This window comes from Corvus hawaiiensis, chromosome 14, assembly GCF_020740725.1.
Source record: "Corvus hawaiiensis isolate bCorHaw1 chromosome 14, bCorHaw1.pri.cur, whole genome shotgun sequence".
In the NCBI taxonomy this organism is placed as follows: Eukaryota; Metazoa; Chordata; class Aves; order Passeriformes; family Corvidae; genus Corvus; species Corvus hawaiiensis.
In genome coordinates, this window is record NC_063226.1 from 6,063,483 (window position 1) to 6,081,611 (window position 18,129).

Sequence of the window (18,129 nt, forward strand, 5' to 3'; positions counted from 1 at the left end):
GAGCCGAGGCCTCTTCCCAGTGGCAAAACCCTCAAGAGCCCGGACTCCGGAGCTTTGCCCACCTTTGGGAAAGGTCAGGAATATAAATAGCTGTTGCCAGGAGGTCCTCAGGCACCGGGCAGGAATGGAGATGGCTGCTGGAATGGCAGGAAGGGCTTTAAGAGCCCTTTTCTGCCTGTTTTGAACTCTCTCCCTGCTCTCTGCTCCTTCCCCTCCACCGCTCATTCCCTCTTTTCCTCCCTCCCACTCAGTCCGGTTTTTTGAAGGGCCGCAATTCCTTTCCAGTTTTATTTCTCATTAAAAATAAATAGCAGTGCTATAATTTACAGCGAGTTTAATTAGAAATGAGTTACGTGAGCTGAGCATTAGGACTTAATTGCTCGTTCCTAAAACAATTTCCTCATCTGAAACGTCCCCAGTTAATGATCATTCATTAAATAGAATTGGAGGCTCCGAGGTGGAGTTGGAAAGGCTGGAGATTCCCTGTGATGGGGCTACAGCCAGTGGGCTTGGAGCCTCTGGAGCAGGGGGCCATCGGCGTGAGGGCAGCTGAGTTCCCTGCAATGGGAATGACCACTGAACGTTCCCGTTGGAAAGAACTCCCAGCAAGGCCTCTTGGAGCTGGGACTGTGCCCTCCGACCATGGGGGGTCCAAGGGTCTGCAGGGTTGGAATTCCCTGGCCGGGAGCCACTGCTGACACCCAAACCTTCCACCCAAACCTTCCACCCACCTTCTGGGATGTGGAATCCCCGCCTCCGTGGCGAGGGCAATCCTGGCCAGCCCTGCCTGGGGTTTTTGGGGAAGGAGATGATTTTCTGGAAGAATGTTGGTTAATCAGAACAGGAACGCTCACAGGAAGCAGGGGGCGATGGCGCTGGGGTTGGGTTGTGCTTTACTTGCGCATTTTTTGTCCGAAAAATTCCTAATCAAAACCACATCTGCAGAGAGCAGCCCTGAGCCTGCCCCCAGCCCCGTGCCCAGGGAACTGGGATGTCAGCAAAGCCAGGAGGACCTGGCATGGCCAGGAGGGCACTGGAATGACCAGGAGGGCACTGGCAGGACTTGTCATTGGTCCCCCAGTTCTGTGCCCTGTGGGGCTGCAGCTCATGGGGACACAGCTGGCAGGGATGGGATGGGATGGGATGGGATGGGATGGGATGGGATGGGATGGGATGGGATGGGATGGGATGGGATGGCAGCGCTCTCTTTTTTCTCAAATTTGAGCAGGAATTCCTGAAAAGAGTTAAGCTGAAACAAGCACATTCCTTTAAAAAAACCCTTTGTTTTGACAAATCAGCGTTTTTCCAGGGAGACAAGAAAAAAAAAAATCCCACAACAAAACCAGCCCTAAACTGTTCACTTGATTGGAAAAGTCCATGGCAGCTCCTGCTCTGAGCTTCCCTGCCCTGCTCCACTCTCCCGGGAGAGGGAGGGGCAGCAGCCGGACTGGGCTCCCCATCACGGATCCCCAGAGGTGCTGGAGGTCAGGGAATGACCCTCACGGCCCCTGCCTGTCCCGGGAAGAGGCTGCAGCCCCCCGGCTCTGAGGGAGATGGGCAGGAGGAGCCCGGACTGGGGTCTGGTCCAAGCGCTCACCTGCAGCTCCTGAGAGTCCTCGGGGAGGCTCCGGGCCACGAGGGAAGGAGGGACGGCATCCCGGTGAGAGGGAAGGAGGGACGGCATCCCGGTGGGAGGGAAGGAGGGACGGCATTCCCAGCGGAGGGCTGGCATCCCCGGACACGCCTGGCCCCGCACAGCCCGCAGCAGCGGGACACTGTCACCTAGCAACGGGTAAGCAATGACAACACTTCCTCGGGTGACAAACATCCCGTGTCACTGGTCTCTTTCCAAGGAAGTGTAAAAAAAGGAAGAACGGGATTTGAAGAGAGAGAGAATGAGGGAGAGACGAGCCCCTGGATAACCTCACCCGCATTCCCGGACGGCTGGGACCCAAGGAGGCATCGGCAGGGCCGGCTGGGGGTGTCTGGTTGCATCCAGCATCCGTCAGCACACGGCCTTCGGGAATGGGGAGAGATAAATAAGGGCAAGGAAAGGTCTCAGTTCCAGGGAAAGGAAATTATTTCCTCCTCAAGCGATCCTGGGCACCATTATGCAAATAACAGAGAGGGAACAGGGATAGAGGCAGGGAAAGGGCTGCAGGGAGAGAAGGATGTCACCTGTGGAATGACAGGGACAGGGGGTGAGGGACACACGGGGGGCAGGGCTGGGCAAAGCCTTGGAGAATGGGGATTTTCCTGACAGTGATGGGGAGAGGAGAGGAGAGGAGAGGAGAGGAGAGGAAAAGGGGAAAAGGGGAAAAGGGGAAAAGGGGAAAAGGGGAAAAGGGAAAAGAAGGGAAGCAAAAAGGAAGAAAGGGAAAGGAAAAAGAAAATAAAAGAGAACAGAGAAGGCAGCGAGGCCTCTGCTCCTCTCAGCCTCTCCTTGGAAGCTCAGGGCTGATTCCAGAGCCATGGAGGCATGAGCCAGTGGGACAGGGAGAAGCTGGGATCTGCCCTGTGTCGGTCCAAGTGCTTGGATTCCAAAGGTTTGTGTGGTACAGGCAGGTCCCTGTGGCCAGGCAGGGCTGCCCAGCTCTGCTCTCAGACACTCTGGGGGTTCCTGGAGCTGTTTGCTCCCCTCTCAGACACTGCCACAATTTCCAGAGCCATTCCACCCGCAGAGCTCAGCTCCAGTGGCTCCCACTCCCTTCCTGCTCCATCTTCCTTGCAGGATTTGGCAGTAGCAGATAAATAAACAGCCATCAATCACCGGGCCCAGCAGCGCTCACCTTACGGTTTCCTCTCCAAATACACAATTTAATTTCTATTTAGCTTCCCTTGAATTTTAATGTCGACTTTGGACATAAATATTTGAGTGTGGGGAGAGGGACAAAGTGGGAGCGGGTGACGGGAGATCCCCCAGGGCTGCCTCCCTCCGGAGCAGGAGCATCCCTGTCTTCACTCTCAGGATGTCCAGGGCTCGAGGACCTCCAGGACCTCAGGGTCTCTCCTGACCTCCAGGGTGGGATCCTCCAGCATTGCCCATGGAGCATTGCCTGGCTCCTCTGCCCACAGCCCTGGATTTTCTGAGCCAGGGGGGTGATACAGGACAGTGACATTCCCAAAACACGCAGATGTGGGAGCCAAAACTCCTCTCTGGCCAGCAGCCGTGACCCTGGGCTGTGCCTCGTGTGCTGTGTTTATGGAAAGCTCTGTAAACTCATCCCAGGGATCCCTGGGGATTCAGGCAGACGGTCCTGGAGCTTGGTGACAGTTTATTTCCCCAGGGAATTTCATAATCCCTCTAAGGAAATTTAAACATTGTGAGAGAGGAATAGTTCCTGAACTCCTGCCCTCTTCCCTGGCTATGGAGCACTCGGCTCTCCCACTGCTGTGGTGGCACAGGGGTCCCCTGGCCCCATCCAGGCAGGCCCCTGTTCCCACAGGACACCCCAGCCAGGCTGCTGCATCCTGGTGGCACCTCGGGGCTCATCAGTGTCACCTTGGGGACTCGTGCATGGTCAGGGCTCATTCCTTGGGAGCCACCCCACTCCAGCAGCTCCAGCAGCTCCAGCAGCTCCAGCAGCTCCAGCAGGGAGAAGCTGGCCCAGCCAGGGATGGGGGAGCACCGGTCCCTCCAGGGCTCGGGGCTGGCGGGTGATTGATTTGTATTCCCACGCTCACCCCCAGCTCTCCCGCTCCATCCCACATGTGCTTATCCACGGTGGGAAGCAGGTGCAGCCTGTATGGGATCCATATGGAGAGCGTTTAGGCTCACTTTGCTGTGGGATAAATCACAGCACGAGGAGCAGAGCAGGAGTCAGAGCCAGCCAGGGCTGCTGGTTTGGAGGGAAGGTTTTCCAGCCCCACAGCCTGCCCTGCTCCGCTGTTATCTCAGGGATGTTATCTCCCTCATCCTCCTGACAAACACCCTGAGCCCTTTGCCCGGAATCACGGGATCAGTGAGGTTGGAAAAGCCCTTTAGGATCGAGTCCGCCCTGTGTCTGATCCCCGTCTGGTCACCAGCCCAGAGCACTGAGTGCCACACCCAGGTGTTCCTTGGACACCCCCAGGGATGGGCACTCCAAACCTCCCTGGGCAGCCCCTTCCAAGGCCTGACCGCCCTTTCCATGGAGAAATTCCTCCTGCTGTCCAACCAAAATGAAGAGAGGCTGTTTCCTCTCACGGCTGCAGCACGGCCCTGCCTGCTCTGCTCTCCCACAGATGGTGAAATGAGTGCCTGAAAGAGAAGCAGTTTGCACCGAGGATTACCTGGGAGAGGAATTCCAGAGCTGAAGATCTCCAGCCGGATGCCATCAATCCTTGTCAGGGAAAACCCTCTGGCTGGTGTGGCTGGAGTGACCAGAGCCTGTGTTGGTCACAGCGTGTAAATAAAGCTCGATGGAGAAAGTGATGGGACAGGCCAGGACAGATTATCCCAGCAAATTTAGGGATGATGCTGGATACCAGCACAGCAGCAACTGTCCAGCCCCACAAAAGCACCTTGACCCCTCCTAAAAAGCCACCAGGACCCTGTTGTTCACATGTTCCCTCCTGCCCTGTTCCTTCATGTGCTCATTCCCAGCCTGGTTTGGGTGATTTTAACCCCTGGCCCAATGTCTTTCCCCTCCTCTCTGAGGAGTTTATGGAATGAAATCCATTCCCTTGCCCTTTTCAGCTCAGTGAAAGCTCCTCCTGACATGACAGCAATCCAAGAAGTCAGCAGCTCGGGAGGTTGGTAATAAGGCTGAATCCTTCCTAAAGCCAGACACTCAGCACGAAGAGGGGTCAGTGATCCCCAGGCTCCTTCCCCTATGCCTCCTGCCATCCGTCTGGGGGGATGATGGGAAGCAGATGACGCACGCTCCGGACACCCGGCTGCTTCCAGGTACACTCATGGTTTGTGTCTCTGGAGCAGGCACAGGACCCTGTCCAGGCGTTCCTCCCAGAGGAGACACAGACCTCCCACCCCGACACCCCAGCAGTGCTCCCACATCCCGGCTTCCTCCTGGGCTCCTCTCCTGGGAAGGAGCCAGAGGCAGGGCAGCAGCAGCAGGGAGTGAATCTCGATGCGGGATAGGACACGTGTGTGTCCTGGCAGGAACAGCGTGTCCGTGCAGGAAGGGTTCGGGATTCAGGATGTCTCACTGAGCTCCCTGGGAGCCCCTCGGAGCCTGGACACCCCCTGCTGAAAGGGAGGGCTCAGGGATGGTGTTTAACCCCCCAGAGGCTTCACCCAGTGCCTGGGAAAGGGCCCCTGGATGTCCAGGGAAGCGGATCCATCACCTTCCCTCCTTCTGCCTGCAGGTAAAATAAACACGGCTGCAAAAACAGCCGGCAGGGTCACTCCACTTGCTCCTGCACATCCCGACTCTCACACTCTCCCTCTGTCTGTTGCTCTGCTCCTCCCAAGCTCTGGTCTCACATTCCCATCCTGACTCTTTGCTTCCTGCCTGCCTGCTGCCCCAGCACCCCAGGGAGCAGCTGTGGGTGCACGGGGCCGGGGCTGAGCCCCAGCTGGGAGCAGAGGGGATGGAAAAACCATGGAGCTGAGGCCGTGAAGCTGCCAAGGCCCATAAATAAGGGAATTCTGTTTGCTTTCTCCTTGTCTGGCCTGTACAAATATTTACTGCCCCAGTGACCCGTGCAGGCAGCACAGGCAGCAGATCCTGGAATGGTTGGGTTGGAAGAGACCTTAAGGATCATCCATCCCCTGCTATGGACACCTTCCACTAGCCCAGGTTGCCCCATCCAACCTGGCCTTGGACACTTCCAGGGATCCAGGGGCAGCCACAGCTTCTCTGGGCACTTTTTGCCAGGGCCTCCCCACCCTCACAGGGGGGAATTTCCTTTAGGGATTTGCGGGTTGATCTTGGAGCAGCCAGTGGGACTGGAGAGCAGGTTCTCCTTTGCCTGCCCTGCCATCCCTCGGAGGTGGGGACGGAGCTCCGGGTGATAACGGACAGGAAAGTGTTAATTGCCCCCCACCGGCTCAGGAATGCTGCACTCAACTGGCCCAGCTGGGATTTGCTGGTGGGAGGCTGGACCAGCCCCCATCCTGTCTTTAGGGCAGAGAGGAGGGGAAGGATGGGATGCTTTGGGTCACCTCGGGGCTGCAGGTGAGGTGTGGGGACCAGGGCCAGTGTGAGACTCTTGGATGAGTGGCCCGGGCCTTTTGGAGAAGCTCTGGCTGATTTCTTTGCCCTTAGGTAAAGATGTGCTTTGAGCCTGGTTTTTCCAAGTTTCCCTGCAGTCAGTCAGATTTTTGGTGGATGCACGGGCTGGGATACAGCTCAGATGGCACCAGTGGAGGAGCAGAGATGTTTTCCCTCTCCTGGTAAGTCTGCCCTTGCTCTGTCTTCCCTCTGACCTGCTGCATTACACGTGTATCCCTGTAATCTTCCTACGAGGGAGCTGGGAATATATGGAAATGTGAAATGTCCTCCTTGCCCTTTCAGCATCCCCAGCGCTGGCAAAGCTCCGCATCCAGCCCGACCTGGGGCTGAACAGCTTCACTAACAGCTTTCTTTTGTAATATCGCAGCCTGGAGGAGTTAATTATCTCCAAATATTGAAAAGGGCAGATGGATTTTGTTGGATTTCCTTGGCTGTGTAATTTTGGTGCCCCAGAGATGCTGTTTGGTCTGGCTGGGCTGAGTGACACCTCATTGTGCCCGGGTGCAAATGTCATCGCAGTGCAGTACTGCCTCCCTCTCCTGGTGTTTGCCCTCCAGGGTGAAGTGGCTTTTCCAGGCTGGCCCAGCTTTGTGGAGCTGCTGATGCTCCGGACTGGCCATGGCCAGCTGAGGATGGACCCCGGCAGCTCTGCAAACTTCCAGCCCTGGATTTAAAGCCCGAGTCTGGAGTGGAAAGCAGAGCTGCAGCCCCAGCTGGCTCAAGCTGACACACAAATGTCAGGAAGAGCTTGGAGCGCATCCTGTGTGTGGATGCGGGAGAGGCCGGTTATTCCTGATGAGCAGTCCTGGCTCCAGCTGGCTGGAAGTCCGCCCGTCTCGGCCCCTCTTTCATCACTCCATTCCTCGAAACTCCTCTCGGGGGTTTTGGGGAGCTATGCTAATGCTCTGGCAGGGAAACGAGGGGCGGGTGTGAAGGTTTGCCTTCCCTGGGGGAGTGTGTTCCCCTTTCCCTGCCAGAGCCACTCTTGACCCTCCCTTTCCTGCCCACTGCTCCCGCTGTGGGGGTGCAGAACCCCCATTCGCCCTTCCCCGGTGGTGTTCAGGGATGGAGATTTTTGGCGTGATGCTCAGCGCAGAAATAAACTCTCCTTTATTTTTCCAGCTCCTCCATCCCCTCTGCTCTGTGCCGATTTAAATGTGCCACCGGGTTTAATGTGCCATCGCGTCCCGGGCGTGCTCAGCCGAGACTAAATCGAGATGTTCCCGCCGAACTCCCTTTAATCTCCGCTTGTTTGCCAAGCACAGCAATGTCCCCACGCAGCTCTGGGAAGCTGGCGAGGTGGAGGTGACTGCTAAACAGGAGAAAACCACAGCGATTTTATTATTTTGTGGGCGTTTAATGCAGGAATGAACTTCGGGAGACCTTTGCAAGGCTCCCCTTCTGTTCCTGGGCAGAGCTTGACTCCGGTGTTGGGCGGAATCTGGGTCAAACAGCTCAAGGGCCTGTCTGGGAGGGTTTGCCAAGTGGTGGAGTTGATTGGATCGGACTGGGGAGGGCAGTGACTTCCCCCGGCCTCCAGCTGCTTTGACTTGCAATGCAAATGTTTTCTCCCGTCACCTCTTAATGATCCTTTTTCCCCTCACGGGTATATAATTTCCCCTGGAAGTCTCTGGTGAGTGGTTTCCATCACAGTTATTTGTCCCTTTCTTTTCAACTGCTCTGGAATTGCAGAGCTGGCATGATCTGGGCTGGGAGTAGATTGAATTGCAGGATTTCAACTCTCTCGGAGCTCCTTTCCATGGGGCTGCAGTCGGGAGACACCAAACCCGCTGGAATATGGAACCGGGGGCTGATAAGTGGCCCAGTTTGCAGAGGGAATTTTGCTCCGAGGGAGCAGCATCGCTCCCCAGGCCTGGGATGGAGGAGGAGAAAGGAATGCTTGGCTCGGAGGAGCTGGGGAGGAAGGGGAGAGCAAATGCTCTTCTGGGGGATACGATTGGAAAGACATCATAGAGGAGGAGTTCATAAATCCACGGGGCTTCTCCTGGCCAGGCTGATTCATCTGCACATCAAAGGGAACCACGAGCCCCGCGGGAGGCTGCAGGAGCAGGGGGAGGGGGTGGCTGAAGGACAGGGCCCCCACGTGTCACCCCCAAACATGTGTGCTGCAAAACACCTCAGAGGCAACATCCGCGGGAAAAACCATTCCCTGCAGTCTGGGATGTGCCATGTGTACCTGCCTGGAATCTCCTCCCTGGATGAGGGGTGTTGGAGCAGGACTGTCCCACTGAGTGCCAGAGCTGTGGCTCAGCCCTCTGGCTGGGTGTGCCCACCTGAGGGGAGGGCAGCTGCAGGATCCCTCCCCAGGAACGCTCCATTAAAAATCCCAAAGGGTCTCGTGGATTTATGGAGAACACAGGGCATGTCTGTGCAGGATAGGGTGATGTCACTGTTCCCATACAGAATATCTTACCTTGCTGCCAAAATACAGATCTGGGGACGAAGGGACACAGGGATTAGTCTCTGCATGGTGTGGGAGGAGAGGAAAACAGCTTCAAGGGAATGTTGGGAAGGATCCACCTGAAATATTCCTGGTCAAAGTTTGGGCAAAGCACGAGGAGCTTGCAGCCCTCCAGGTGGTCTTTCCCACGGCACAGGAACATGTAGGACCCACTGATGTGGGAACTGGGGACCCTGTGAGATGTCACTCGTGTGGTTTCTCCTGTCCTGGCCACAGTCTTGGGGTTCAAAGCTTCCTGGAGCCAATGCCCAGGAGGTGCTGGAGCCCCTGGCAGGAGCTCAGCCCATCTTCCAGCAGTTTTTCCTTTCCTCCTTGGTGTTCCCAGAGCAGAGTGAGCAGCTCTGGAGGAGAAGGCTCCATAAATCACACTGCTTTATCACCAGGCACTGCTGCAGCTCAGCCCGAAGTTGGCGGCACTTGGAGCAGGATGAATCCATCCCTGCCTTCCAAAGGTCAAGCCTTGAGCTCCTGACTTAGTTCCGACTTAGTCCCTACAAAGGCAGAATCCCCCTTGAAGCAATCGCTGGGGTCTCAGCTGCTCTATAAATAACACAGGACCAAGGGGAGGCTGAGCCTGGCTCTGAAGCTCGTGGAGTGCTTGGGGATCCTTGGAAACGCTCAGTCCTGGGGTAACTTCTGATTTTAGCAGCAAAGGCAAGAACAGAGGCTCAGATCACAAAGTAGGAAAGGGGTTTTTTTCCTTTTTTCAGCTCTTCTCCAGCCTGACTTCCTCCCTTTGACAGAGGAATCCCAGAGAAGTGCAGCCTTGCTCCGAGCTGTTTGGTCTGATCACCTCACAGGAACTTCTCAGGGCATTACCGGGAGGATTCAAAGGGGAGGGAGTGCGGCAGGCAAATGGAATTTGCCATTCCTGCTGCCCTCTGCATTTCCCTGCTCTTTGTTCCACTCTGTCCAGCTCTTTTTCCCCAGTTTGGCTCGCTTTTCCCAAGCACGAACGAGCTGCGGCTCCTGGGATTGCCGCTGGAGATGCAGGCGGTGCCCCAGCCGCGCTGGCCCCGCTCGATCCTGCCAGATAAATCACCCTGAGTCCAAATTGATCGTTCTGGGATGTGGAAGAAAGCGGAGTGGGCGGATTTCCCCCATTAGGGTGCATTGATCACCATTACCGCGTGTAATCAGGGTTAATCTCAGGATTAATTGGGGGGATTTGCTGATGGAAACGATCGGCAATTTGTGTTACTTACTGCTCCATTCGCCTCTAATGGCTTAATCAGATTACAAATTAAAAGTGGCTTCTTCCAGAGGATCTCCCTGGACTTCAGCAGGAGCCGGAACACGAAGAGAGGCACAGCCAGAGCATCTGGTTTGCGACTCGGAGCTCAATTATCCAGACAGGAGGAGGGATGGAGGGGAGAGCTCCACCGGGAGAGCACCCAGGGGCTGCAGCAGCTCGGGGCCAGCTGTGCCCGGGCTCACAGGGAGCTGGGGACAGAGCAGAGCACGAGGAGGGAACAGTGGGGCATTTTCTTTAAGGGTTCCTCTGATGAGGAAAGGGGAAAAATCCAATTCTCTTTTGGCTTGTGCCAGGTGTGTGATGCAGAATCCCAGAATCGCTGAGGTTGGAACAGCCCTTCAGGATTGAGTCCAGCTGGTGACTGATCCCCACCAGAGCACTGAGTGCCACCTCCAGTCCTTCCTTGGACACCTCCAGGGATGGGCACTCCAAACCTCCCTGAGCAGCCCCTTCCAATGCCTGACCACCCTTTCCAGGAAGAAATTCCTCCTGATGTCTGACCCGAGAGCTGGAATGGATGGCTCTGGGTATGCTGGCACTGGCAGAAGTAGCTCTTGGGCCATCTGGGGAGGGAGCAGGACCAGTTTCAGCTCAGCAAACCTTTAAACAGTGATTCTGCAGCAAATAAATTAAGGCTGATGAGCTGAGACTGATCAAACTAATGACAGAGAGGGGTCTTGTCCTGGAAAGATTCATCAGGCAGGAGCTGAAAGCCTCTGAACTCCATGAGTACAGTAGATTATAAAGCCAGGAGGGTCTATCCATGAACAGAAAGGATGCAGGAGAGGAGTCTGGCAGGAGCAGCAATCACCTGGAACTCCCCCACCCATGGAACAGGCCACAACTGGGAGAAATCGGGAACTGCCAAGTCCAGCTCTGCTGTGAGCAAGCAAAAATGTATTTATCTGTTCCTTGGAAGCGCATTCCCATCAATTCACCTCTGCAGCTGGGGCTGGAGGGAGGTGGGGAGGCTCAGTCTCACCTCATCTCTAATCTGGGCCATATCGATTGAGGTTTGATCCGTGGCAGTCAGAAGTGCTGGAAATCTATTTATCCGGCTCTTTATAAAGACATTAGCAAAGCTGAAGGGGGAAAAAAAAAAAAGGAAAGGGAATGTTTCAAGTGGCTGCTGACAAGCTAGAGCAGTTTAATAAATCACTGGTAATAAACTGCCTCCCGTGTGCTGGGAAATGCCACTGGCTGCCCTAAAAAGCCCCTGGTGATGGAACAGGCACCACTCACAGCTCAGAAATCCAGGGCAGGGGGTTGGGAATGAGTTCTGGCTGTTCCCTGCTGTTACAGGTGTGGCTGTGCTGGGATGTGCTCTCCACTCTGAATAAATCCAGGGGGGAGTGTCATTCCTGGGAAGGGCATCTCTGCCAGGAGCTGCTCCTCATCAATTAGGGGCTGAGCAGGAAGGGGCAGCCCATTCCTCACTCCCGGCGACCACTCCCTTCTTCCCACAGCATCCTTATCTCCCACCCAGCTAGCGCAGACAAAGCCCTTTCCCAGGGAGGGTAGTGGCAGCCCTGGGCTTTTGCCATCCCTCTCTTTTGGGATTAGGGAAAGGCCCTCCCTGCTTTTAGCAAAGCCAGCCGTGCCAGCTGCTGCTCCTCACTTTTTCCAGGCCTTTGAAATGCAGCAGATCTGGCTGCGGCAGGACCTTGGGGGCCAAAGGACACAGATTTGTGCAGGGAAGAGGCAAATCCCAAGGATGGTTTTCAAAGAGCCTCAAAGGTGTGTTTAGACGAAGGGGAGGGGAGTGCCAGGACAAGGGAATGGCTTCCCACTGCCAGAGGGCAGGGTTAGGTGGGATATCGGGAAGGAATTCTTCCCTGTGAGGGTGGGGAGGTCTTGGAATGGTTTCCCCAGAGAAGCTGTGGCTGTCCCTGGATCCCTGGAAATGTCCAAGGCCAGGTTGGATGGGGTTTGGAGCAACCTGGGATAGGGGAAGGTGTCCTGCCCGTGGCAGGGGGTGCGGCTGGCTGACCTTTAAGGTCCTTCCCAACCCAATCATTCCATGATCTGTGGCTCTGGAGAGTCTGGGCTGGGAAGGGACAGGTTCCTGGGGCTCAGTCACTCCACCAGCAGAGCCAAATAACACCTTGGGCAGTGAAGCTCCGGAGTTTTTGGAGTTTCCTGGCAGCCCTTGGGTCACCCCATCTCCAAAATCTGGCAAGGCCATGGGATTGCTGTGCCAGCTACACCAGGGAGCTCAGGGACATCTTACTGTGCCCATTATATCCAGGGGAAAAAGGAAAACTTTTTTTTTTCCACTTGACTTGGCTTAGAGTTGGGGATCTGCAGCCTTTGAAAGGGACCTGCTTAGGAGCTGTTCTATCCCAGAGCATCCACATGAAAAGGTGGAAAACCCCTGTGTGAGATGGGCCTCTGAACACTGCTGTGCTCCCAGGCCCTGTGGGGCTCCAGGAGAGCTTTGCAAACCATCACCTACAGATATAATCTCCTGCTCCTCAGGCACATTTCTCCATAAACAAAACAGAAAAGGGATGAGAGGATCAATGGTCATTCCTTATTTTTATTTGGATGCAAACAGAGCCACAGCACAAGATCTGTGCAGATAAATATTATTCCTGGGGGAAAGTAGGCAGCTGTAAAAAAAAAACCAACAAGACTTTATGAGTCTGGGGGATTTTTTTCCTCTGCACCCCATATGGGGTGTAGAGAACAATCCCTTTTCCTCCTCCAAGCTCTGGCTCCGAGGAGCTCAGCTGTGCTGTGTTCCTGTGCCAGGTGTGATTCCCAAAGCCCTTGGCAAGCAGGAGCTGCTCTGTTATTTGGTTTTTTACTGTTTCTTTATTAAAAAACTCCAGCCCCAGACAGGTTGCTCTGTTCAGTGCCTTCCTGGGGCCTCTGCTCACCCCTGGGATAAACAGCCCAACCTTTCCATCGCTCCCGTGTATTTCCAAGCCATCCCACCTGGATCTGATCCCAGATTGCTGCAGGTCTCCCACATCCTCGTCCTCCTCCTCCTCCTGCAAAGCCCTGGCAGCTCCACGACTTTAATCTCCCATCTTCCTGGCAGCCAGCTGGGTGCTTTGCCAGCACTGCTGCCCCGAGCCTCCTCACCATCCAAGGAATCCAAGCCACAGCTGCCTGGGAAGATCTGCCCTCGGGAATGCTGGATTTTGGGAAAACCCCCCTGTTAAGCTTGCTTCTGCAAGTGCTTCCAAAGTCACTCCCTGCAGCTTGGAGCGTTGCTTATCTTGGAGAGAGGCTCTTTTCCAGAGCCTGAGAATCTCCAGGACCTGTGAATCTTCCCCCATCCAGACCAAGCTGAAGCTGCAGGATCCCCCCAGTTTTTCCAAGTGTTTCACCAGCTTTTCCCCCTCCTCTGCCTCCCAACAACTCATGGTTGTCCGCGGCACAGGTGGGGCGGAAGACGTTTTTTCTCCTTCCCCGCTCCCTGCAATGGATGGGGATGAGCAGGGCTGAAGGTGGCTGGCACCTCTGGGATCATTTCCCAGCCCAGGAGCTCTCGGCCGGGCAGAGGAGCTGCCGCCCTCCCCGTTCCTGGATCAGCCACGTGTTTTATGGTTCTGATTATCACTTTTTCCCTTTGGAGGAGGTTTAAGAGCAAGTGCTCAGAAAACAGTGTTGGTGCTTGGCAAGGCGACCGCGGAGCCCATCTGTTGCTTCTTACATCGTTCAGCTGCTCCCTACTTCCCATGCCAGCCTGATTCCTGTTAAATGGAGCCTCTCCAGGTCAGCAGAGCCAAGCAGCTCCTAAATTAGCCGAGCCATTAATCAGGCCCGTTCGGGTTAGCGCAGGGTGTCTGCGCCCTCCCCCTCCCGCCCATAAATTAAGGAGGTTTTTAGATCTTCAAGGCTTCCCTGGAATCGCGTCCTTTGCGCCCTCCACCCCCTTGCCGGCGCTGGTGACAAGTACACACAGCATAATTGGTTGGCATGGGAAAGGGCTGACATTAATTGGCTGTGCTTGGCACGCGGGCCCTCCGTGCCTCCCAGGGATCTTATCAATCCCATCTCGGCGAGCAGCGGCTCCCGAGCGCGGCTGCCAGGGAGATGGGGCTGATTCCTCCCTGCTGCTGCTGCTGCTGCTGGAAATTTGGGTTGGATTTGGCTGCGGATGAGCAGTTTCCCAGCCCGGCTGGCAACGCCCGCAGCGGCTGGGGAAGGATCCGCAGGCAACTCCTCCCTGGGGCTGGGATGGGATGGGGCGGGACGGGACACAGCTCCCGGGATATCGCACCCGAGTAAGGAGCACTGGCATCCCTGCAGAGGCTGCTCCTGAAGGAAGAGGTGCGTGGATACCCCAAGAGCCTTCGGAGGCTGAGACCCCTCTCTCCTGCAGTTCTGCGCCTGTGGCAGCGGGAGAGGCGGGCCAGGGGTGGCACAGCTGGACTGTCACCCCCTCCTCCAGAGGGAAAAGTCCCTCTCCTCCCCTCCAGGAGCTGCCTCCTCCAGCGTCTCCCACTGGGCAGGGCCTGAGGGAGCAGTTTTCTCCTGCCTTCCTTGAGCTTTCCTGGGGGTGCAGCCTGATTTCGGTTTAATCCATCCTGTACATTCCCTAACTTCAGTTTAATCCATCCCGCACACTCACATATCAGAAAATGAGCTGAAAATTCCCATTTTGGGAGCTGTGGATCCGTGTAGGGCTGTATGTGTTGGGTCTCTGACAAGTTCCAGTAGCCGGTTTAACTTCTTCTAAGGGACAAATTTCGTAGTTCCTGGTCCTGATTGTTTTCACATCCTTCGTTTTACCTGATTAATTCTTAACTCATCTTTGTCATTAACTGTGAAAGACAGCAGCTGTCCCCCTCTCCAACAACCCCTGCCCCATCAGGGAGCAGAGCTGGTGCTGGGATGAACAGGATGTTCCTGGTAGCGTTAACAATAAAAACATCATTTGATGCCTTTTTTATGACCTGCTTATGACTCTCTGCCTTCCCTCTATTTATTTAATTGGGGCCGAAATGGCCCCAAATCCCTCCCTGGTGCCATCAGTGGCTCTGTCTCAGTATTGGTGTCTGCATTTAATGGGGCTTGGAGAGTTTGGGATTGCCAAACCAAAGAAAAACCCAGCGAGGGCTCAGGTGGATTTGCTGTTGGATTGGTGTTTGTTCCAATTCTAATTTCTATCGATCACCTCTGGAAGTGGTGGCGGTTCTCTAATCCAAGTGTGCAAAGTCTTCCTTTCTACGTTTTTTGAATTGAACTCGTAATTTATTCAAGTTTTTTGGGGCTGAAAATGGAAAAAGTCAGCGGAAGAGAGAAAGAACAGGGTCACGTCGTCCTCCAGGTCCTCCTGCCCCCGGCTCTGCCCTTCGCCCTTTCACATCCAGGGAACTGGTGGCAATTCGGAACAAAGCCCTCAGGAGGCTGAAGAGGCGACGATAATCGGGCTTTTCACACCTTTTTATGAAAAGAAAGTTTGCGGGAAGGGAGGAAAAAAGGAGCTCTTGATGGCTCATAAAAGCTGTCATCGGGCTTTTGCCTTCCATGGAGCGGGAAGGGACGGGGATGTTGGGAATGCCCAGCCAGGAGCGAAGGTTCCCTGCAAGGCTTAACTTCGTCCTTGCACGAAAGGCAAAGAAACGCAGGACGTGCCCCGGAAGTGGAGATTTCCAGGGAATTGCAGGGGAACTTTTTACTGGGAGCGTGCTAAAACACGGCACAGCGTGCCCAGAGCAGCTGCGGCTGTCCCACCCCTGGAAGTGTCCCAGGCCAGGCTGGACGGGGCTTGGAGCAACCTGGGATAGGGGAAGGTGTCCTTGCTCATGGCAGGGGGTGGAACAGGATGAGCCTTAAGATCCCTTCGGACCCAAACCATCCCGGGATTCAGTGGATTTTCAGCGGGAATACAGCATTCCTCCATCCAGTGCAGCGATGGTGTCACCTGATGCCACCTCCTTAAGCGAAAACCTCAGTCACAAACCCCCCTCCACCTCCTGCTGGAGATCTGGAGCACCCCCGAGCCCCCTCAGCCCCCTCCCAGACCTTCAGCCTCCTTTCCAAGGCACAGAGGCCTTTTCCCATGGCCAAATCTTGCACCAAAAACGGACAAACTCCCTAAATCCCCTCTCCTGCGGCTCTCCCTCTGGGGGATGGGATCTCAGCCTGACTTCACTGCAGGGAAGTTCAGCCGTATTCCGCTGAAGTTCTGCTTTGTTCACATGAACCCTGTGCTGTGAGCAGCCTCCCTGCTCCGCAGTGTTTATGGATTCCAGCTATTTGCAGGATGCTGTCATCCCTCCCTTTAGCTGCTGCTTGCTTGGAATAGGCAGATGCTGCTCTTAAAACCTTTCTGCCTGCATTTCTCCAGCCTCTCGATTCCTCCGACCTCTGGGTCATTACAGCCTCCCCTTCCATCCTTCTCGGTGTCTCAGCATCTTTTTAGGGATGAGATCCTCAAGAAACGTCCCACAGCCCCCTGTTTAATCCTCCCTCTCCAGCCCAGTATAAACACCCAGAACGTGTGTACAGAATACAGCCCCAAATCCTTGCTGGAAGCTTTTCCGCTCTGGCCACTATGATCTCCCCTGGGCAGCGACTGAGAAGGAGCACCTGGTGCCAGTGACAGCTCTGGGCGGTCCCTGGACCGCACCCAAGGGCTGATGGCAGTGCCAAGGAAGGACGTGTGACAGCAAGGGAGACTCTCCTCGCTGCCTCAGCCCTGCTTTGGTGCTGGACTTCAGTGGGAGCAGCTTTTCTGGGGAGGAATGGGAGCTGAGTTCTTCGGTTTGGAAGTTGGATGGTGCTGTAGGAACATCTCCCAAAGGAAAAGGCTCTCCCAGCATCTCCCCAGACTCCAAGGCTGTGATTCCTGCAGCTGCAGGAAGCTCCGACTGGAAGCTGGAGAAAGCCATGTTTAAAACTTAAAGCCTTGGAATTGCAGGTTTGGCTTTGCATCACCGGCTGCGTGCAGGGAGACATTTGGGAATCAAGTGGGTGCTGCCCTCGGTTTGTGCAGCACTGGGTGATTGGGGGGGTTGGTTTTCACTGCATCCTGGTTTTGTAATTTCAGGAGAAAAGCATCCAGGCAGCCTTGGCTCGTGGTCCTCCCCCGTGGTGAGTGCAGGTCTGGGGTGTGGCACCGGGACAGGTGAGTGGCAGTGATGTCCTTCCCAATGCTCTGTCACCGTGTGCCAGCACTGATTTCTTGGCTACCTCATCCCTGGAATTGTCCCAGGCCAGGCTGGATGGGGCTTGGAGCAACCTGGGCTAGTGGAAGGTGTTCCTGCCCATGGCTGGGGGTGGAAGACGATGGGCCTTAAGGTCCCTCCCAACCCAAACCTGTCTGGGGCTAAATCCATGATTATTGTGTGGAGGAATTGCTATCCAATGTGGGAGAAATATCTCTTGGTGCTTGAAAATCCCAAATTTTGCATTCCTGGGAGCATAACTTCTTTGTCACTAAGCCTGGAACCTTTGCTGACAGAGAGAGGCTGAGCCCACAGGAATACGACATTCCAGAGGTCATGGAGCACTAATCCGCCCCTCTCCCTCATTGCAGGCTGGTCTGGTCCTGCTCCCTGGAGCTCAGCAAGGCAGGGAGGGCTCCTGGCCCCGTCCCCTTCTCCAAGGGAAGTGCTGGGAAATGTTCTTTCCCAGGTGGGAATGGCACACAGACAGATTAACATCTCCAAAAGCCCAGGGGATGCTTTGGGATTTTGCATCACACAGATTTCCCTGGAAAAAACAGGAAGTTGGGATGACCCCTTCCTGCACTGCTGCACACACAGAGCGCTCAGGTGAGTTTTACTGGGAAAAATGAAATATATTTATTCCTTCCTAATGCAGTTTTTAACCTCTGCCCTAAATTGCAGTGGGATATAAAATCAGATAGGATCTCTTGCTATTCATGATTCCTTGTTTTCCACCAGATCCTCCTGTTAAACCGCTCTGCTGTTGCAATGCTGAGACGTTATTGCAGACAAGTGACCGGGCCTGAGCATTCCAAATGTCTGGCTAATGAGGAATGAAAGTAGTTCCCAACAGGAGAACTGAAGGCACTGGAGGGAGTTAAATCCGAGGGAAAGCAAAAACCCTGGAGTGTGTGGCTGGAGTCTGTGACCGGAGTGTGACTGCACTGACTTTTATCCATCTGACATAGAAGTTAATCACTATTTTATTTTATAAATCTTTATAATATCCCAAGTTCTCTTTGGGAGTAGCAATGGTCTTCCCTGTCCCAGCAGGTGAGTGCGGGAATTCACTGCGCCATGGAAGCC